Source organism: Sminthopsis crassicaudata, chromosome 2, assembly GCF_048593235.1.
Source record: "Sminthopsis crassicaudata isolate SCR6 chromosome 2, ASM4859323v1, whole genome shotgun sequence".
In the NCBI taxonomy this organism is placed as follows: domain Eukaryota; kingdom Metazoa; phylum Chordata; class Mammalia; order Dasyuromorphia; family Dasyuridae; genus Sminthopsis; species Sminthopsis crassicaudata.
Genome location: NC_133618.1, coordinates 125,226,704 through 125,249,695, shown reverse-complemented (window position 1 = coordinate 125,249,695; position 22,992 = coordinate 125,226,704). Strand labels below are relative to the sequence as shown.

The following is a 22,992-nucleotide window of genomic DNA, read 5'->3' as shown; positions in this document are numbered from 1 at the left end:
TCTTTAAACCAATTAGAGCTAAGAGATGAAAACTGTTATTCTTAAGAGTTTAAGAGTTATTCTGAAGTTGGAGATTTAAGGCCCTGTCTTGGAAGCCTCTTGGAACCTCAGTTGTTTTTTTCTTTGTAAAATATGGATGATGGCAAGAACTTCCCAAAGGGGTGATATGAAAATAAAAAGAGAAAATTTTGGAAATGTTTTATATACATTTATAAAATTAAAGGACTTAATAAATATAAGTAAGAATGATTATTCCAATCTGGAAGTCCTTTGTATATTTATAGAGAAAAGGTAATTTAAAAGATAATTACATAGGAAGTGGGACCTCACTTCAAATTTCAGGTCTGATGCTATTTGCTTGGGCATCTAAGTGTCACAGTGTATATTGTGCCTGCCTTGGAGTCAAGAAGACATCTTCCTGAGTTCAAATTTTGCTTCAGACACTTAGGAGCTGTGGACTAATCATTTTGTCCTTTTGTTCCTCTTCTATAAAATGATCTGGGAAAAGAAATGGCAAACCACTCTAGTATCTTGGTTAAGAAAACCATAAACAAGATTGTGAAGATTCAAATTCAACTGAAGAATGACTAAACAACAATACTATTTGTTTAATGTTAGCCAGATCACTTTACTTTGCTTGGCCTCAGTTTCCACATCTGTAAAATGAGTTATTTGGTCTAAATAATATCTAATCAGCTCTGCTATCCAGATTCTAAAATTCTCTTTCTTATAAAATCTCTCTATACTTTTCTCCAGCCTTTGTGGAGTTGGCAACATCTTTAGAGAGGGAAAAGGTACTTTCTAATGACAAAGCAGTATCAACATGCATTTCTGAGGCAGAGATGGCTCAACAGGTAATGGCTTCAAAATTGTTTGAGAACAAGGCTGCTATGCAAACACACTCTACATAGGTCCTAGTAAGGATATCTCTGGGTTAAATAGTTGAGACAGGATTTTGGAAAAACAGGAATCTTTTGAGAAAGGAGGATTCTTGTGTGTATGGTGTGTGTGTGTGTGTGTGTGTGTGTGTGTGTGTGTGTGTGTGTGTGTGTGTGTGTGTGACACACAGAGAGAGACAGAGACAGAGAGAAAGAGAGACAGACAGACAGTTACACAGAGAGACACAGAGAGAGACAAATATACACAGAGAGATAGAGACAGAAAGGTGGGGGAGAGAGAGAAGGAAAAAGAGAGGGAACAAGGGAGGGAGGGAGAGAGGGAGAGGAAGAGAGAGAGATGGGGGTATAAAGGCAGAAAAAGATAAAAATTCAAAGACAGAGAAAGACAGAGACAGAAAAAACAAAGACAAAAGAGCCACAGATAGGAAGACATGGTGAGAGACAAGGAGACAAACAGTGAAAGAGACCAAGTCTGCTTGCATGCTTGTTTGTGTTTGTCTGAAAGAGTGATTCTGTATATACATACTTGAACATTTGTGTAAATTGTTCATCCAGAAGATTAAATGGCATTTCAAATGGGGACTCCAGAGGTGGTTCCTTGGCAGCTTCCTCAAAGGAAGAAAAAAAAAAGATTAATTAACTTAAAAGGGGGTGTAAGGGGGAGGGGGAGACACAATAATCCATTTCATTTGCTTCCCACTACCCTATTTTATCCACACAGGGTTTCCTGGGGTTTGCATTTGCCTTGAGGCTTTCTTGAGGCAATTTATCCTCTAAAACCACAAATAGCTTTTTTAAATGTGGGGCTTATGTTCTATATATGCTCCTGAACTTGTGTAGAAATTGAATTTTTGCCAAGTAAATTTCATTTTAAATATCCTAGGGAAATTGCTTATTTAATGGAATATGATCATAGAATTTAAAACTGGAGAGAACAAAAGAGAGAAAAAGTATTTATTAAGCAGTTATGTGACTCCTGGGGCTAAATGTTTTACAAATATTATCTCAATTGCTATTATGATCCCTATTTTACATCTGAGGAAATTGAGGCAGCCTAATATCATACACCTAGTAAATATCTGAGGCTAAATTTGAATTCAGATTTTCCTTGACACTAGAACCACGGCTCCAGAAATTGTGCCACCTATCTGCCTCTAGAAGGTGCCAAAGACATCATCTTTCCACCTGCCTTTGACAGAATAGGAAACTGAGTTTCAGAGAACTTGAATGATTTGCCAAAGGTCATACAGATAAGTATGCAATTGGAATTAAATCCAGGTCCTCTGACTCCAAATCCGGTATTCTTTTGGTATATAGCTCATGTTTGTATATTTCTATTTCTATCTGTATATCTGTCCCTTTTTGTCCAAAGTTTTATAAAAAAAAAAAAAATTCCCTATAATTGTAGATAGAAAAGGTATCTTTAGCTTCATTTTTTTTTGAATGAGAAAATTGAGACCCAGAAAGGTCACATGATTTGAGCAATGTTCCATCTATCTAGTGACAATGCTGGAGCTTGAATCAAAATCCTTGTTCTAATCCCAGCATTCTTTCTACCACATTATTCTGAAGTTTATTTTTTTTTTATTTTGCAAAATGAAAAATCACCATTTCTACCCTAATTTATCTTTTGTGTCAATCTGAATTTTATGTGTTAATATATTGATATATATTTCACTATATATATATATATATATATATATATATATATATATATATATATATATATATATTTACATTTCTTTAAGGGGAAGCACATTGCCTTCTTGGGATTGCTCTTTTTACTTAAATCCAGATTCCTTTAAAGAATGCGATAATCTATATTCAAAACACTAGATATGCTTTGTTATTTAATGCTACCTCAACATTCTATACTGTACATATTAGTTAATTTTTTTGTCACCAAATTAGGAAAAGGGATTATATATTGCTCATTCTGGTCCTTAGAACTTATTCATGGTCTACTGAGAGATTTGTCTCCTGAAAATGGAAATATCCATTGTATTGTGGACATGAGATACCAGTACTTTGATTTAACTGGGGAGGAAAGCTATGACTGATTGATGTGCACAATGTCCCTCTTCCTTAGGCTTTAAATGTAGCATTTTAGAAGAGGGAAAAAATAAAAAGATTCAAATGGATAAGCCAGAGAATCATAATCATTAGGTCCTTGAATTCTGGACTTCTTTTCTATTCTTTATTTTTCAATCAGTAAAGGAGTCATGATCACAGGGACCTGATACAAATCTCTGAGTCTGCCCCTTATTTGTGTGTGTGTGTGTGTGTGTGTGTGTGTGTGTGTGTGTGTGTGTGTGTGTGTGTGTGTGTGTTAAGGGAGATTCTATTAAAATTCTTTCTCTGATTCCTGTTGATGGATTGGAGAGGACTGTGAGTTACTGAAGGCTTTGCCAGGGCTGCATAGACTAGTAGGTTTTGATTACAAATCTAGTAATAGATTGTTTATTTTTCATTTAAATACCCTTCTTCAAAAGCCCAAAGAGGCTCATCTCTAACTGGATAGCAAGTGATTTTTTTTAAATTTGGAAATTCATGAAAAATTTTTGGATATAAAGTCAAAAAATATAGTTATGAATGCCCACTTACTACTTCCTCACTGTGTGATCCCAGTCAAGTTACTTCCTATCTCTGGGTACATTTTCTCATCTATCAAATGAAGCAGGTAATCTCTAAGGAGCACATTCTAAGGCTGACTGATAGGATTATAAGTTCTTGTAGAATTTAAGTTAAAGTTGAGGCAGTTCAATCTGCTTGATCTGTCTCATTGCCTCTCCTTTTTAAATTATTGAGGGTTAGATGTTCCAGTTATCTAAAGCTGCCTTCTTTAAGAGGCCCCTTCCCAGCCTAGAACATTGTGATTAAAATGTCAAAAGAAAAGTGATGGAGAAGCACCACACATCTGTTCTGAAGCTATTATTTGCTCAAAAGGACCACATTTCTCTCTTCTGTTGATTTGGAAAAAACAGCTTAGATTCCAAGGACTTTGTCAATATTATAAACACATTTTGTGAAAAACCATCGAAGTTAATTAATGTGTTGATTCTTGCTAGAAGATACTCAAACCTAGTAGCCAACAGATAGAATTTGACATTGCTAGTGTATGATACAACTACATATTCTGCTGAACAGAGTGATGAACTCAGAGCTTGTTGTTATTCAGTCATTTCAGTTATGTTTGACTCTTTATAATCCCATTTAAGGAGGCTGTTTTTTGGTTGGTTTGTTTGTTTTTTATAGCAAAGCTACTGGAATAGTTTCCCATTTCTTTCTCCATCTCATTTTATAAGTGTGGAAACTGAGATAAACAAAATTAAGTAACCTGCTTAGAGTCACACAGCTAGTAAATGTCTGAAGTCAAATTTGAACTCAGGGAGATGAATTTTTCTGACTTCAGTCCTGATATTCTATCCACTATACACCTAGCTGCCCTCAGCACAAAATTAAGAAATCTCAATTGAAGTCATGATCTGTCATATTGTTATGGTGGATACAAATCCATGTTGCTTTTAGCTATTCAGTTTATCATTATCAAAAAGTGAGCACTTGAGGCAGCTAGGTGGTGCAGTGGATAGATCACCAGCCCTGAAGTCAGGACTTTAATTCAAATCTGGACTCAGACACTTAACACTTCCTAGCTTTGTGAACCTGGGCAAGTCACTTAACCCCAATTGCCTCAGGAAAAAAACAGTGAATACCTACTTTCTATCTGGAATAAAAAGCAGAAAGAGGAAAGAGAAGAGAACAAAAGTTTATTAATTGTATGCCAGTAATACAAATGTGCTAAGCACTTTACACCTTACATGTATTTTTTTTTTTTTTTTTTGCTTAAAAAAGGGAAGGGAAGGGGGGCAGTCAGGTGATGCAATGGATAGAGCACCAGCCATGAAGCCAGGAGGACCTGAGTTCAAATTTGATCTCAGACATTTAACACTTTCTAGCTGTATGACCCAGGGCAAGTCATTTAACCCAGTTGCCTCAGGGAAAAAAACAAGAGGGAAGGGAAAAGAACAAAGGTTCATTAAGTACCTACTGAGTGCATGTGCCTACCTTGGGCTAGGCATTTTACATAACAACACTCTGAGAAATAGGTGCTACTATGATCTTCATTTTCCAGTTGAGCAAAGTAAAACAGGTAGAGGTTAAATTACTTAAATCATATAGCTAATATGAGGCTATATTTCTTTTTTTATAATAGGTTTTTATTTTTCAAAATATATGCAAAGATAGTTTTCAACATTCACCTTTGCAAAACCTTGTGTTCCAAATTTTTCTCCTTCCCTCCCCAAATCCCTCCTCCCCTAGACAGCAAGTAACCAATATATGTTAAACATGTGCAATTCTTCTAAACATTTTCACATTTATCATGCTGCACAAGAAAAGTCAAATCAAAAAGGGAAAAAAATGAGAAAGAAAAAACAAGCAAGCAAAGAACAACAAAAAAAGATGAAAATACTATGGCATGATTCACATTCAGTCTCCATAGTCCTTTCTCTGGAGGCAGATGACTTTCTCCATCACAAGTCTATTGTAATTGTCCTCAATTGTTGAAAAGAGCCAAATCCATCATAGCTGGTCATCATATAATTTTGTTGTTGTGTACAATGTTCTCTTGGCTCTAATTTCACTTAACATCAGTTAATTTAATTCTCTCTGAGGCTCAAATTTCTATTAAGGTCTTCCTCATTCTAGAGCTCTATCCACTAGGAAGATGAGGGAGACCAAAAGTATTTAAGACTTTTAAAAAATCCTTCTCAGCCCCTTTTACAGGACAGTTAAACTGATAAATAAGTGAACCCCAAGTGGATGGAAATCAGCTTCCATGGAAAAAAGTAGAATGATCAATGGCAGTTAGTGAGCTAAGTTGTGAAATAGTGAGTTCTCCATCACTAGAAGTCTTTAAGCAGAGACTGAATGTTATAGAATGTTGCTAAAGGGATGGCTCTTTCAATTAAAAGTTGAATTAGGTTATCTTGAAGATCTCTCCCTGATGAGGCTTGTGGCAGGTTCGGGGTTCAGGAAACAAAATGAAGCGGTATGGCTTCCCTAGATTCCCCTAGGATTTGGCACAGGGCAGAGAGTTGTGGGAACCCCTTCTGGCGGCACAGAGGACCTTTGTAAAGGAATTTATGAACCAAAAAGCTAGACTGGTAAAAGAAGTTTATTATTGGCAATTATTATTATTATGCACAAATAGAAAGACTGAACCCCTTGGTGGCAAGGTCCTGACAGAGAAGTAAAGTTTCTAGCAGAGAGATCCCAACAAAGAGGTATAAATTATTGTTAGGGAAATAGGTGAGAAAGAGATAAAGAGGGAGTAATGCTGAAAGAGAATATCATTTCAGTGGGCATAGACTTGCAGCTTATGCCAAGGAGAGAGAGAGAGGTTTCTTGGCATAGCATGGCATGGCATATTAGGTCCTCTTCAAGGACTGAGTCCCAAGTTGGCTCATTTTATAATAAAAGTCTTGGCTACAAGTTGGGGGTTGCTCTTAAGGGGGGCTGGGTGCAGTTTGAGCTGGAATCAGAATAAAATCTTGGAATTGAATAAGTGTCTCTGGACTAATCTCCACCTCAATGGGAAGCTTAATCAGTAGTGAGTGTTATGGATGAGGGTGGTGCCCATCTCTCAGGACTACTGAATGAAGCTGTTTATCCTGTTTCCCTTAGGTGGAGTCTTTTACAGAGGCCAGGATTCAAGGAGAGTTTCTCCTTGAAGGAGTGTCAGAGAGAGAGTTTTGGGATCCCCCCTTCAGTTTCAGGCTCCCCTTGTAGTCCTCTCTAACTCTGGGATTCTGTCATTCTGAAAGGCTCCTGAATATTCCACTGTGTCTCTGTCCTTGACAAGCATGAGACAGTACTTGTTTGTCTTAGGTCTTCAGGGTCATCAAGTTTAACACTCTCAATCTTAATGAAAAAGAACCTTTCTCAAGGTCACACAGGTAGTATGTAGCTGAGCAAGAATGTGAATTTGCATCCTCTGCATATTGCATTTTATTTCTTGAGAGTAGGGAATATTTTTCTCTTGGCCTTTCTTAAGGAAGGGATGTTTTCAGCTTCTTCTCTGAATCCCAGCACTTAGCAAAGTGCTTAGCACTTAGTAGGTACTTAATAAATGTCTATTGAGTTATTGATTGTTTGATCCCCAGTGTTTAGCATTGTGCCTTTTTCAATATTAGCAATAGACATCTAATAAATTTTCATTTCATTGAACTGAACCACAACATTCCATTTTTTTCCATTTAGAAACCACTAACACCTAAACAAATGCCAAGCAACAAATACATTTGCTCCCTGGTCATCTCATAGTTATCTTTCTGAAGACCTATGAAAACGACCATTTGAAGTCTCCCTCACTATGGCACACTTGCTTCCAAGCATGTTCACAAAGTAGAATGAGATCTAAGTAAATCATTGAATGCATGAGCACAAACTTTATTTCTGAGTTCTTTTCTCAGATAGTAGCTTATCTCTGTGACCATTTTTTAAGATTTTATTTTCTGCTAGCAGAATTGAAATGCAAACCTGCCAATTTCCTACGATTAGCTTTAAGCCTGTTCTTCTCTGGGCAGTCCATGGACAGACTGGGCATCTGTGATATGCAGTGTGTCTCATAATATATATCCCCCCAAAAAAACAAACAAACAAAACAAAACCTTGTAAAGAGGTAAAGACAAAATTGCTAGGGAAGAAAAAACAAAACAAAACAAAACATGGAACCTCTCTCTTGAAGAGGGTAAATATATGGATATATGCATGCATGAATTAATGTCAAAAGATCATGTACTATGTGTGATGTCTATGAAGTAATGACACTGTGGTTTGGGGGGTTTGTTTCTTTAATTGAACAAATAAACCAGAATTTATAACTGCAAAACAGTATCATTTTTTGGATATTGTAGACATTTTAACAATGTTACCAGTGCTTATAATATTTTTGAAACTCAATCCTTTTTCAAAATCACCTAATAAGTCAGATATCCTTTAACAAGAGATGTCTCCTACTATCTTTCTAGTCTAGGAAGCATATAAAAAAGTCAGTTTCTTGATTGAAAATCTTATTCTGAAATGCAAATTAAGACAACTCTGAGATACCATTACACACCTGTCAGACTGGCTAAGATGACAGGAACAAATAATGATGAATGTTGGAGGGGCTGTGGGAAAATTGGGACACTGATGCATTGTTGGTGTAGTTGTGAAAGAATCCAACCATTCTGGAGAGCAATCTGGAATTATGCCCCAAAAGTTATCAAAATGTGCATATCCTTTGACCCAGCAGTTCTATTACTGGGCTTATATCCCAAGGAAATACTAAAGAAGGGAAAGGGACCTGTATGTGCCAAAATGTTTGTGGCAGCCCTTTTTGTAGTGGCTAGAAACTGGAAAATGAATGGATGTCCATCAATTGGAGAATGGTTGGGTAAATTATGGTATATGAAGGTTATGGAATCTTATTGTTCTGTAAGAAATGACCAACAGGAGGAATACAGAGAGGCTTGGAGGAACTTACATCAACTGATGCTGAGTGAAATGAGCAGAACTAGGAGATCATTATACATTTCAACAATGATACTGTATGAGGATGTATTCTGATGGAAGTGGATATCTTCAACATAGAGAAGATCTAATCCAATTCCAATTGATCAGTGATGGACAGAATCAGCTACACCCAGAAAAGGAACATTGGGAAATGAGTATAAACTGTGAGCATTTTGTTTTGTTTTGTTTTTCTTCCCAGATTATTTTTACCTTCCGAATACAATTCTTCCTTTGCAGCAACAACAACAACAAAATTCGGTTCTGCACATATATATTGTACCTAGGATATACTATAAGATATTTAATATGTATGGGAATGCCAGCCATCTAGGGGAGGGGATGGAGGGAAGGAGGAGAAAAATTCAGAACAGAAGGGAGTACAAGGGATAATGTTGTTAAAAAAAAAAAAATTACCTATGTATATGTACTGTCAAAAAAAAGTTATAATTATAAAATTAATAAAAAAAAAAAAAGAAAATCTTACTCTGTTTTTGATGCAAAATGGTTACTCAGCTAATTTACTATAACTCCACAAGTCAATGTCTTAAGAAAGGGAAGCCACAAGAGCCTTGAATTTGGAATCAAAGTACCTAGATACCTTGTCGTTTTGTCTTTAATGATCTGTGATACCTTAAACAAATAATTACTTGTTTGCTAATCTATACAATGGGATAGCTAGATTATGAGATCACTAATATCCCTTGAAGCTCTTCAGTCATGTGATCCTGCTTCCCCTGGACACATAGGGTCACTTTTCTTCTGCACATCCAAATTCAGGATTGCTGATGCTTTCTAGATGATAGATTGCTATAGACATCTGCTCCCCTGCAGGAAAAAAAAAATAGGTTTATCCCTTAAGCCACATTCCTCAGTTTTCAAACTCCCTTGTAGTGTTTTTAAAGGCATTTATGGGAGAAATATGTGTGGAGGGAGAACATAGTAATAAACAAAGATTTCAAATACAAAAGGTTTTGTGAAGGAAATTAATTCTGTCTGTACCCCTCAACTACAAAATACTTTGTTGTTGTTCAGTTATGACTGATACTTTATGACCCTATTTGAGGTTTTCTTGACAAAGATATAGGAGTAGTTTGCCATTTCTTCAGCTCATTTGACAGATGAGACAGAAAGGAACATGGTTAAGTGATTTGCTTAGGGTCCAGTAAGGGATCAAGGTCAGATTTGAACTCATGAAGATAAGTTTTCCTGATTCCAAGCCCAGTGACCTAACCCCTGATCCACCTCTCAGAGGACCATAGTTCAAATCCTATTTCAGATTACCACTAGTATGAACTTGAAGAAATCACTTAATATCCCCAAGTCTCAGTTTTCAATTATAAAAAGGAGGGGATTGGAGTAGCTGGCCCCTGAGGTCCCTTTCAGATACAGTTCTATAACTTTATGGTCTATGATCCTCTTCTATTAGTCTGACTTCATCATTATTGCTTCTATATTCATGAGTTTTCCTCTCAAAATAGAATTCTATTGTCACTGACACTAATCTGATGGGTAATCTGTAGCTCTTCTCTCATTGGCCAAGATGAACTTAATAGACCAAAATTTCTTTTTATTTTCTCCATGGGCTCTCCTCTATTGTCTCAGAATGTATAGAAATAGCAGCTTCATGAATTTTGAGGTTCACAATACCAACAAAATAAAACAACCTCAGAACAACAACAACTAAATTACTTCAACCATTAGGGTTTTGGACATTCAGTACATGATATCTCCTGTATGACATAGCAGTGCCTGCACAGTGGAGCAAGGAGATACCATTGTGAACACTGAGCTACTATAAAAGAACATCATGTTGGGTGGGGAAGTCATGTAAAACAAATGATCATTTTATTGCTGTCTACTATCCCACTTTATAGTGCATCATTTCTAATAAATTCTTTATTAACTCCCTGGCTTTACAGCTCTAAAATCATTTCTAGCCTCCCCACCTGCACCTTGGATTCAGATTAACTCTAAATTGATTCAGCAAGACCTCCAGTTTTCTCTTTTTGATTTAGACTTTAAATAACAACTCTTTTCTCTAGGGATCCTTTTTCTGGCACTAGTTGATTTCTCTTATTCACTCTTTTAGTTTCATAATCATTAGGGGCTGGAGATTTGAAAATATCAAAATTTTAACCTGCTTTATTTATCCTCTTATTATACCATTGATTGAATAAAGTCCTCTCTTAGGACCTAAACACACACACACACACACACACACACACACACACACACACACACCTCTTATTTAGTGCACTTGGTTCTAAGTGGCTTTTCCACAAATAAAATGAGTGACCCTTCTACCATTGCCTCATTCCAGAGCTCAATTTTCTCATATGTAAATGAGAAGGCTAGCCAAATGACTTCTAAGGTTAATTCCAGTTCTAACATTCCATAATTCTTTTTCACAAAACATATTCTTAAATGTTGAAATTTTTTATTACATTTAAGATATTCTTAAGATAAATTAAAGACAAGTTATTCAAGTAGATGCCAATCAATTGGGGAATGGCTGAATAAGTTATAGTATAAGAAAGTAAGGAAATATTATTATTCTATGAAAAATAATGAACAAACTGATTTTAGAAAAGCCTGGAAAGATTTACATGAATCGATGCTGAATGAAGCAAACAGAACCAGGAAAACATTGTACACAACAATAAAAAGATTGTATGATGATCAGCTATGATGTTTTTCAGAATAATTCAGTGCTCCAAGGCAATTTCAATAAGTTTTGGATGGAAAATGTTGTCTGCATTCAGAGAGAGAACTAGGGAGACTGAATGTGGATCAGTGCACTATTTTGACTTTTTGCTTTCTAATTTTTCTCTCCCAACATGATTCATACAGAAATATGTAATAAATCAATATACATGTATAATCTTTAAAAAGTAAATATTAAAGTGCTATATAAATGTTAAAAAGGAAAATTTTTATTTATTCCCTGAAAGGCAGCATCATTGAAACAATAATAATATTAACAATAACAATAGTAATTAATCTTGGTTCTACTCACTTCACTTTACATCAGTTCACGTAAGTTTTCTCCAAGACTCTCTGAAATCATCCTGCTGATGATTCCTTATAGAACAATAATAATCTATAACATTCATATACCATAACTTATTCACCCATTCTCCAACTGATGGGCAGCCACTCAGTTTCCAGTTTCTTTCCCCCATAAAAAAGAGCTATTTCAAACATTTTGTGCCTTTTCCGTTTTTTATGAGCTTTTTGGGATATAGACCCAGTAAAGATACTATAGGATCAAAGGGTATCCACAGTTTGATAGTCCTTTGGGCATAATTCCATTATTTTTTCTAGATCTGTACAATAATTTATTGAGAGTTTGATTGGTATGGCATTAATTAAGTAGATTAATTTAGGTAGTATTGATATTTTTATGACAATTAGCTTAGCCCATCCATGATCATTTGATATTTTTCTAATTGATTAGATCTGCCTTTATTTGTGGGAAAGTGTTTTGTAGTTGTGTTCATATAGTTTGCCTTCACAGATAGATTCCCAAATATTTTATATTATCAACAGTTATTTTAAATAGAATTTATCTTCGTATCTCTTGCTGCTGAACTTTGTTGGTAATATATAAAAATGCTGATGATTTATGTGAATTTGTTTTGTATCCTGCAACTCTGCTAAAGTTGTGAATCATTTCTAATAGTTTTTTAGTTGATTCTTTAGGGTTCTCTAAGTATATCATTATATCATCTGCAAAGAGTGATGATTTGGTAGATTAATTAAGTAAATAGATTAATTTAGGTAGAATTGTCATTTTTATTATATTAGTTTGGCCTACTCATGAGCACTTGGTATTCTAACAATTGATTAAATCTGACTTTATTTGTGTGGAAAGGGTTTTGAAGTTGTGTTTATATAGTTCTTGATTTTGTCTTGGAAGGTAGACTCCCAAATATTTTATATTATCTACAATTTTTAAAAATAAAATTTATCTTTGCATCTTTTGCTGCTGGATTTTGTTTTTAACATATGGAAATGTTGATGATTTATGTGGATTTATTTTGTATCCTGAAACTTTGCTAAAGTTTTCACATTTATTTTTAATGTTTTGCTTCCTACCTCAGTATTCATCTCCAACTGTTCTTTCTAAGATGATTAGAAGTCTCTCATTTGCTAAATTAGTTGATTTAATCTCTGTCTTCATATTTCTCAATCTTATTGAAATATATTAAACTGTTAACTTCCCCCAAGGATACTCTATTTCCTTGGCTTTCATAATATTGGACTCTCTTTGTTTTATTCCTACCTGTTTTAGTACTCCTATTTAACTTCCTTTGCAGGATCATTCCTTTACAATGAACATTTTCCAAGGCTTTATCCTGGGTCCATTTTTATTTCTTTATACTGTCTCTTGATCCTATTATCAGCCATGAGTAAATTACTATTTCTGTACAGATAATTATCCATTAATATATCTATCCTAGTCTTTCTCCTAAAATCCAAATCCATATCACCGTCATTTTCAACTAAATATCCTATAGACAACTCAAACTCAACACATTCAAGGCAGAATTCATTATCTTCCACTCTAAACACACACACACACAAACACACACACACACACACACACACACACACACACACACACACACACCCCTTACCTAACCTTCTTATTTATGCTTGAGGTACCATTATCCTTTTAGTCATCTAGGTTCACACATTCAGAGTAATCCTTAATCCTTTCCTTTCCATCACTCTCTTCTGTTCCTATCAATTCTCCCCGAGAATAGGTAGGTGACACCATAGAGTACAGGACCTCAAATCCAGTCTTCTTGAATTCAGATCTGTCCTCAGATATTTACTAGCTGTATGATCCTAGGCAAGTCACCTTAACTCTGCCTTAGTTTCCTCATCTGTAAAATGAGCTCAAGAAGAAAATGGCAAGCTACTCCAGCCTAATGTTTGCCAAGAAAACTCTTAATAGGGTAACAAAGAGTTAAGCACAACTGAAACTGCTGAATAATAATAATAATATAAATTCTATCTTTACAACATATTTTACAACATTTACATGTATAGCATTTTCGTTCATGCCCTCACCAAATCTCATCTTGAGTTCTGCAAAAATTTTATAGGCTCCTGACTCTTAGATTCTCCCCTCTCTAATTCATCCCACCCCTCACTACCAAAATAATCTTCCTAAAGCACAAGTCTGACTGTATGTATCTCCAGCTCAAGAATCTTCAGTGGTTTCCAACTGTCAATAGGTAAAATAATAACTTCTCTACTTGGCCTTTAAAGGTCTTCACAGTCTGGTTTCAGCTTGCCTTTCTAGGCTTTTTGCATATTATTCCCCATCATTTGTTTGAAATGATGAAACACCTTATTTGTGAATCATTTTTGTTGATAACCAGAGCCTCCAATGGCTCAGAGTGATGAGAAGTAGAACCTAGAATGGTAAAATTGCTTAAAAATATTTTTTTCTTTAGGGCTCTGCTTGAGGACCAGAATTCATTTGCTCTCACCTGTACTTCTTAGAGATAGTTTCCTTCAAAGCTCACCTGACCTTTCTAGTTGCTAGTTTTCTCTCCATCCTCAAATTATAAATATACATATATATACATACTATGTGGTTATATACACACATATATGTGTGTGTGTAGTTTTAGTTATCAGTTTAGTTGCTATATCTCTTGACAAGGCCTCTTATATTTGTATATCCACCACCTCAAACAGGGCACTGCTTGTATTAGATGTTTAATAAATGCTTGTATCATTGGATTGGAATATATCCAGAATGGATGTGAAAATACTCAAAATCCTGATTTTGGAGGATTTGTTTTGGGTGTATTTAGATGGGCAGGGATAGTATATGACTTTTATCTTCAAATATTTAAAAGACTGACTCATAGAAGAGGGATTAGCCTTAATTCTGCTTGGTCCCAGAGGGCAAAACAATGTGTAGAAACTACAGAGACTAGATTTTAGTTATATGTCAGTATAAACTTCCTAATAATTAGAGCTGTCTAAAAGATGAAATAGTCTGCCTTGGGGCATAGCAAGTTCCCTCCCACTGGAAGTCTCTAAACAAAGAGTCTCAATGAACACTTTGATATAACTGTAGATATAACTGAGGAGAATCTTATTCAGGTATTGCTGGTGTTAAGAATCATCTGAAATCTTTTCTATTGCTGAAATTCTATGATTCAAGCAGAGCCCTAAAGAAAAAGTATTTTTGTGCAAGAAGCTTAACTACTCTAGGTTCTACTTTTCATCTTTTTGGGGCCATTTGAGGCTCTGGTTATCAACTAAAATGATTCATAAATAGTTTCATCATTTCCCTCAAGTCATTCAGCTAAAGCCTTAGGCCCTAGGAGAATTGAATGGGTTAAAAAGGTTTAATACAACTATCTTTCTTTTAGAGTTAAATTGAAAATATACTTTGGTGTATATCTATATATTCTTGTAGGAAGACAGAATCCAGCTAATGAGGAAGCTAGCCACAGCCCTACCACAAAGCTGAAAGAATATAACCGGAATTCCTAATGCTATGCAAAGTGATCACTGCGATAGCTTTTATTTTTTCTTTTCATCAAACTGGTATTACCAACTATAGTAAGAGTAAGGGAACCAACTAAAATTAAACCTTATTGCAGTATATGTTATAATGGTATAATGTGTTTTTGAGGGAGTTTCTAAATATTATAAAAGGGAAATTGTTTCAGGACTTCACTTTTGCAATCAGATGGATATTCTGAGGACCAGGAGCTCTTGGGATTTTATGCAGGAAGGTGCTTTAGAGATAATTTAGTTTAATCTTTCTATTTTACAGAGAAGAAAACAGGCCAAGACAGAGGAAATGAGTTACCAAAAGTCAGGATCTGAATCAGATTCTTTGACTTAAGACCCAAGCTTCTTTCTTTCCACCACATCACATTGCTGATTAAAAATCCAATGAGTTATTTTGAAATCACTTAGTTCTCTCAGACCAAACCAATCCAATAAATGAATGTATTTCAAATCCTTCCTCCAACCCAGAACAATGATTTCCATACTTTATAAGCTACAAAAGTGATTTCTGATTGGCTAAGGAAAAAGGAAAGGTATATTCTAGTTATAGTTTTGTCACTCAACATCTACATGATCCTAAGCAAGTTGTTTATCTCTTTGGGGTCTAGGCTTTGTCATCTAGAAAATGAGACAATTTGTTAACATTATGGTTTCTTTTTCTATTACCTTTAGTTCAAACCTTTAGCACTTCTCAATTAGATTATTGCAACAGCCTCCTAATGGGTCTCCCTTTCTCAAGGTTCTTTCCATTCTAATACATCCTATATTCAGCTGCCAAAGGGGTGATTCTTAAGTGAAACTTAATATTAGTTAACATTACTAGAATAATTCTTCATTGTGGAATGGAGATGATCCTATGTTCTTAAGGGTTACACCAGTGGAAGACAAACTCTGGCAGCTTTGAGCAAGCTGAAAATCCTTCAGGTTTTTTAGCAACATAAAATATTTTCAGTTTGAAGATCAACCTCCCCAATTATGATCACCTAATTATCTGCAGATTGACTACAAAGTGGACAAATCTTGGCCCACAGGGAAAAATAAAATAGATAGAAATACTTTCATCCATTAGGGAGATGCTACTGACTGAGTGATTCTCTTCAGTAATAAAGCTAAGTACTATCAATCAGAAGTTCATTGACAGTGGCTATACACTTCACACAAGATTAAGGTAATACCAATCACTCTCTGTTTCTCAAAAGGCTGGTTACCTCTCTCTTCTAGCTTCAACCCTTTTGTGGGATAGAAAGACTTGTTTCATTAATTTAAAGATTTAATTGTGTGAATTTATCCAAATAGAATCTTAGCTCACTAGAAAATCTCACCAGAAAAATAAAACAATATTGTCTGAATTTCACTTAAGAATCACCTCTTTGGAAGCTGAGTATAGAATGTATTAGAATGGAAAGAACCTTGAGAAAGGGAGGCCAATTAGGAGGTTGTTGCAATAATCTAAATGAGAAGTGGTAAGGGTTTGAAGTAAAGGGAATAGAAAGAGAAACCATAAAATTGAAGAGATGATTTAGAGGTAGAAATGACCAAGTTATGATGATTAATATATGAAGTGTGGAAATGTGAGGAATCCAGATTAATGGCAAAACTATAAATAAGGGATGTTAAAAAAAATTATTGTGCCTTGATAGAAATAGGGAAGTGTTTGGTGGCAGAGATATATAGTTTAGTCTTTGACACTTTGTATTTGAGATGTGTTTGGGACTTCTTGTTTGAAATGTTTATTAAATAATTTGTGGTTGAAACTCAGGAAGAGACCAGGATAACATATATATATATATATATATATATATATATATATATATATATATATATACATATATATATATATATATATATATATATATATATATATGAACAGAGAGAGAGAGAGAGAGAGAGAGAGAGAGACATATAGAGACAGAGACAGAGAGACAGAGAGACAGAGACAGAGAGAGATCTGTGAGTCATCTGCATAGGGGTGATAATTAAATACATGGAATCTGATAAAAATCAATGATGGGAATTGTATAAAAAGAAAAGAGCCTGGGATAGAATATTAGGGAATGCCTTTAATTTAAAAAGTCTGATATGGATTATAAATCATCAGTTTGGCTCCATCTCCCCATCAAGATTTATTGCTATCAACTTGAACATTTATTAGAGAGTTCCCCTGAAATATTATCAATCCAGAATCAATTAGTTTGCCATCATTAAGTCTTAGAAAGAAGTATTTACCAAAATGGCACAGTAAAAATGGTTAATATAAAACTTCCCCCTCTCTACCAAAGTCTGATATGTTTTCCCACAAGTACAGAGAAAGTCTAAAAAAAAAAAGTGGGCTCAAGCTTAGAAAGCTCCTTTAGCAAAAGAGCAACTCATACCTCCTAATTGCTAGAAGACTTTTTCTCCAATTCTTGTTGTCCTCAAGAAGTTCCCTTTAAGCACAGCAAATCTGTGTCCATTTGTCTTTGGTTCCTGATGAAGATATTTTCTTAAGGTGATCTAACCTTGTGGATCAGACATCAATGAAAAAATTAGAGGTCCAACATTCTCCAAATTCTTTAAAGTTCACAGAGTCCTCCTCTGCCTAAAAAGGGTTAAGAAAATATAGGCAACATTAATGCCAAGGTCCCTTCCCTCTCATCTGAGGTGATTCCTACTTAAGTGTTTGCTGAAAGCATGCTTACTCCAATTCTTATTCATTCCTTTTTGATCTATGTGAATATATTGTGCAACATCATTCCAATTCAAAAACCTTTTCTGACTTATTATAAGGCTTATTATTGAATTAATTTATTGGGCAATTTTCTCTCTTTTTTTATAGCTATAGATAGCATCTCTAGTGTGATATTGATTAATAGTGGTGATAATAGACATCCTTGCTTCACCTCTAATCTTAATGGGAAGGGTTTTAGTATATTTTCATTATAGATAATGCTTGCTCTTGATTTTAAAGAAATGCTACTTATTTTAAGATTTCATTTATTCATATATCTTCTATTGTTTTTAATAGTAATGAGTATTTTCTCAAAACCTTTTTTATCTGTTGATATAATCATACTTTTTGCTGTTGATATCATCAATTTTGCTTTTACTTTTCCTAATGTTAAAACTAGCCTTGCATTCCTGGTATAAATCCCGCTTGATCATAGTTATGATCTTGATGATATATTGCTGTAATCTCCTTGTTAGCATTTTGTTTAAATTTTTTGCATTGATATTCACTAGGGAAATTATAGTTTTCTTTGTTTTTTTTCTCTCAGATTTATGGATCAAAATCATATTTCTATCATAAAAGAAATTTTGTATGATTCCTTTTTTTACTTATTTTTATCAAATAGTTTATGTAATATTGGGATTAATTGTTTCTTAATTGGTAGAATTCACTTATCGATCCATCTTGTCCATGGGATTATTTATAGGGAGCTCATTTATGACTTGTCATTTTTTTTTTAAAGATAGGATTATTTATGTATTCTGTTTTCTCTTCTGTTAATCTGGGCAATTTATATCTTTGTGCATGTTCATCCATTTCATGTACATGATTACATAATTAAGTAAATAATTCCAAATAATTATTTTAAATCAATTTTAAATCAAAGGTGGTGTATAAACCCTTTTCTTTTTTGATGCTAGTAGTTTGGTTTGTTATTCTTAATCAGATTAATTAATATTTTTCTATTTTACTTTTTTTTATAAAACCAATTCCTAATTTTATTAGTTCAATGGCTTTTATATTCAATTTTATTAATCTCTCCTTTGATTTTTAGGATTTTCATTTAATTATTTAATTTGGGGAGTTAATTTTTTTTCTTTTTCTTTTTCTTTCAAGTTGCCTTCTCAATTCATTGATTTGGTCTTTCTTTTTCTTTTTCTTTTTTCTTTTTTTTTTCCCTGATGTATACATTTAGAGATCCAAATTTTTCTTCAAGTACTGCTTCAACTGCATCACACAAATTTTAGTATGTTTTCTCATTGTTGTTACTCTCACTAATGACATTAATGATTATTCTATGATTTGTTCTTTGACCCATTCATTCTTTAGGATTAGATTATTTAATTTCCAATTAATTTTTAATCTATGTTTCCATGGCCCTTTATTGAATGTAGTTTTAATTACATTATAGTCTGCTAATGATATTTAATATTTTGTTTTCTGCACCTGTTTATGATGTTTTTATTCCCCAATATATGGTCAGTTTTTCAAAAGATGCCACACACAGCTAAGAAAATTGTATACAATATTCTATTCCTATCCAGTTGCCTCCAGAGATCTATCATATTTAACTTTTCTAAAATTCTATTCATCTTCTTTATTTCTTTTTTGTTTATCTTATGGTTAGATTTATTTAGAAAAAATCCACATCCCCCATAAGTATAATATTACTATCTTTTCCCTCTTGTAACTCATTTAATTTTTTCTTAAAGAATTTGGATCTAGATCTGTTTGATGCATATGTGTTTAGTATTGAGAATACTTTATTGTCTATGGTGACTTTTTAGCAAGATGCAGTTTCCCTGTTTATTTCTTTTAATTAGGTCTACTTATACCATGGCTTATCTGAAATCATGATTTTTCTGCTTTTTTTTTTTTACTGTAACTAAATTATAAAAGATTCTATTCCAATCCTTTATTTTAAATCTATATGGGTTTCTCTGAATCTTGGATGTGTTTGAAGGCAATAGAAAAGGAACCATAAGATGGGAGAGATAAAAGATTCAAGAGAAGGGATGATTGAGGTTGCAATCTGTTTAAAGTTAGTCAATCATTCAAGCATTTGTTAATTATTTAACCTGCAATGTACTAAATTCTAGGAATACAAATACAAGCAAAAATATAGTCTCTACTTTCAAGAATATTCCAATGGTGAAAAATCATGCATAAGAGGAATCTAAAAAGCAGTTATGGGAAAGGAAGGAATGTCCTCAAGCTGGGGGCATGATGGAGAAGTCCAAAGTATAGCCTGGTGAGAAATGAATCGTTGCCAGCCAACCTCTACAGATGTTAGGAAGAGCCATTCATTTCATTGAAGGGTACCTTCAAAGCACAAATTCCATAACTGATGTGATATTATAAGATAACAAGTTTTGGAGGGCTACATAGTAGAAAATTCTAGAGTATAATCCAGGGATAAATAAAAGAGGGGCTGAGATTAATAGTATACATGGTTGGATTTGCCTTAGCAAAGATTAGGATCATTTCATTAAAGACTTGAAAAATAAGGATAAAATGAGGATGATGTCCAAGAATTTTGAAATAAAGAAAAAGGGAGAATTTCACATCAAGTGGCTTCATTTTTTTTTTTTTTTTTAGTAGAGGCAAAATATTTGATTGAGAAAGAAGAATACAGGAAGGCGTGGTATGAATGAAAGCATGAAAGTTGGTTTAGCTTCATGGATAGTACTATAAATAATCTTTTAGGAAAGAATGAAACGACTGCCTTGATGCAATGAGGATCCAATTGAAGTGGAGATAATTGAATTTATAAGGTATATCACCAGCACAGTTACATGATATCCTCCAATGCTCTTCAATCAGTGAGGAGCAATTGAGGAAGCTCATAGTTGCAGGAATCTAGGTAAAAGGAGGAAAGATATATTCAGAAGTTAGTGCAATATGAAACAAATGATATTGATAAAAATAAAAATCTGAAAAAAAAAGTTAATTCCTTTGTGTAAGTTCATATTCTATCTCACTTATCCTCAGATTAACTCTAATTCTGATTGTTCTTTCCTTTATTCATTCCTGATCCTAAACTTTATATATGGGACTGATCTGATACATGGAATCAATGGATTCACAGACCAGTTTGTGGTCCCAGAACAACATCATTAGAAAATAAAATTACCACAATTTATCAGAATAGAAATGATGATTTGTTAATGTGGGAATCATTTCATAATCTCAGAGCAAAAGTCAAAGTGAATAATGAAATCAGAAGAAAGTAGTTTTAAAATTAGATGATGTATGTGAAGAAAATGGGTTCCACCTGATTTCTTTGAACAAACAAACTGTCAACTCCTTAAAAATGGAAAATGATAAAAATAGATCATGGATAAAATATGTCTTTGGGTATGTTTCCACTGTTTTTTAAATTTATTATTTGGTGAGATTATGTTTTCATATTCTCTCTCTCTCTTTCTCTCTCTCTCTCTCTCTGTCTCTCTCTCTCTCTCTCTCTCTTCTCTCTCTCTCTCTCTCTCTCTCTCTCTCTCTCTCTCTCTCTCTCTCTCTCTCCTTCTTTTTCTCCTAAGGCAATTGGAGTTAAGTGATTTGCCCAGAGTCACACAGCTAGGAAGTGTTAATGTCTGAGATAAGAGTTGAATTCAGGTCCTCCTGACTTCAGGGCTGATGCTCTATCCACTGTGCCACCTAGCTGCCCTTTCATATACTTTTATTTTCTTCAATATTTTGCTAGTGAGTTTCTATTCTAAACCAAAAGGAAGGAAAATGGATCAAACTTGATTCTGCTTGGTTCATATAACTTGAAGAATCCAGAATGTAAATTGCATTGATCATATGTGTATTCTCCTAAGTATGAAACTTTTTACTAGTATCCTCTATGTCTCTACCCGATCTTTTCATTAATGTATTGTATGTATTTGTGGGAGAATGTATTCCAGATTTAATGAAGAAATGCTATTGTTTATGTTATGCATTTCAGTAAATGTCTTTTGCTTTAAGTTAACTGTATCAACTTACTGGCAGTTAAAGGTAAGAACACTGAAGAGGAAATCATGAACAAAATTTTATGTGGATCCACAGAATACATTAAACTTGAGATGGCTATATTCCAGGAACCCAACTTGTGAATCTAAATTCAGAGGCCATCCAAAAAAGGGATCCCCCTTACACTTATATTTTATCCTTTCAAGTTTCTCTCCTTATAAATTTTCTTTCCTGAATTGCACCTAAGGATTCTGGAGTGTTTTTATATAATTTTTTATTATAATTTGATAATAATGATTATGTGCTGAGAATTCTGATGGTTTCTGGAGAAGAAATAAAGTTTAGATAAAAATTCTTTGCCCTCATGAATTTATAATATAATTTAAAGAAATGATACTCTTTTTATGATCCCTCATATTCATTTATAACCTCTTCTTCCCATGTTCACAGTATCACCATCCCAAAAATGTACTTTTATATGTTTAGAACTTTCTCTACAGTCTCTTATGCCATTGTTGCCAAAAAAGTGGTTCCTGGAATTCTTTCTTATTTTTGAAATCCTGGTACAGAAACAGTCAATAGAAGTCATGAATCCTTATAAGGAAGATTTATTTATAGTTAAATACAGAATGATTAGGAGCTACCTTCATAAATATCGTCCCTGCTTGTGCCTCACAAACTGTCAATGATGATAAAGGGTCGTTTTCATCTCTGTGTTTGTCTCTGATAACATGGAGTATGTTTAAGTTAATTGATTTTAAGATTTGCTATGCATCCCTTGTACTAGATTTGGGACATTGGATTTAACTGCCCTTCTTGAACTGTCCACTAATTAATATTCTTATAGGATGACATTGGAGGAAAGGCTTCTTGACATACATATACATATTCATGAAAGAAAATATATTTTTATTCTGATATTTAGGAAAAAAAGAAACAGTGAGTAGACTTTTAAACAGATTTATTTAGACAGTTGAGGGTTAGAAATTGGCAAAGGATTCATGATGGTGACCAATACTGAGTTCCCCTAGAGGTACAGCATTTTCTCAATCAGCCAATTAAGCAGTCAAAATGTCTAGTTTCATCAAGAACCACATGTGTCATCTTCATCCATATAGAGACAGCACCTCTTGGACCTCTTTCTGCTATAAAATTGTGAGGTTTAGGTAGATAAGCTCTCAGATTCTTTCCAGCTTTGACATCTGTGACTATAAAGAAGGATTGCTGACAAAATTGCTGGAACATGCTGGTTTGTCATTCTGTATCTAAGCCCAGCTAGTGGAATATTGTTAAATTCTGGACATTATATTTTAGGAAGGCTATTGA

The 22,992-nt window shown here is 34.0% G+C and overlaps 1 protein-coding gene across 1 annotated transcript in view; it reads left to right on the top strand.

The window, feature by feature from the left end:
• The window catches only part of TACR1 (tachykinin receptor 1), a 163,581-nt gene that overhangs the window by 1,231 nt on the left and 139,358 nt on the right, over window positions 1-22,992 (top strand). The gene's annotated exons all lie outside the window — the stretch shown is intronic.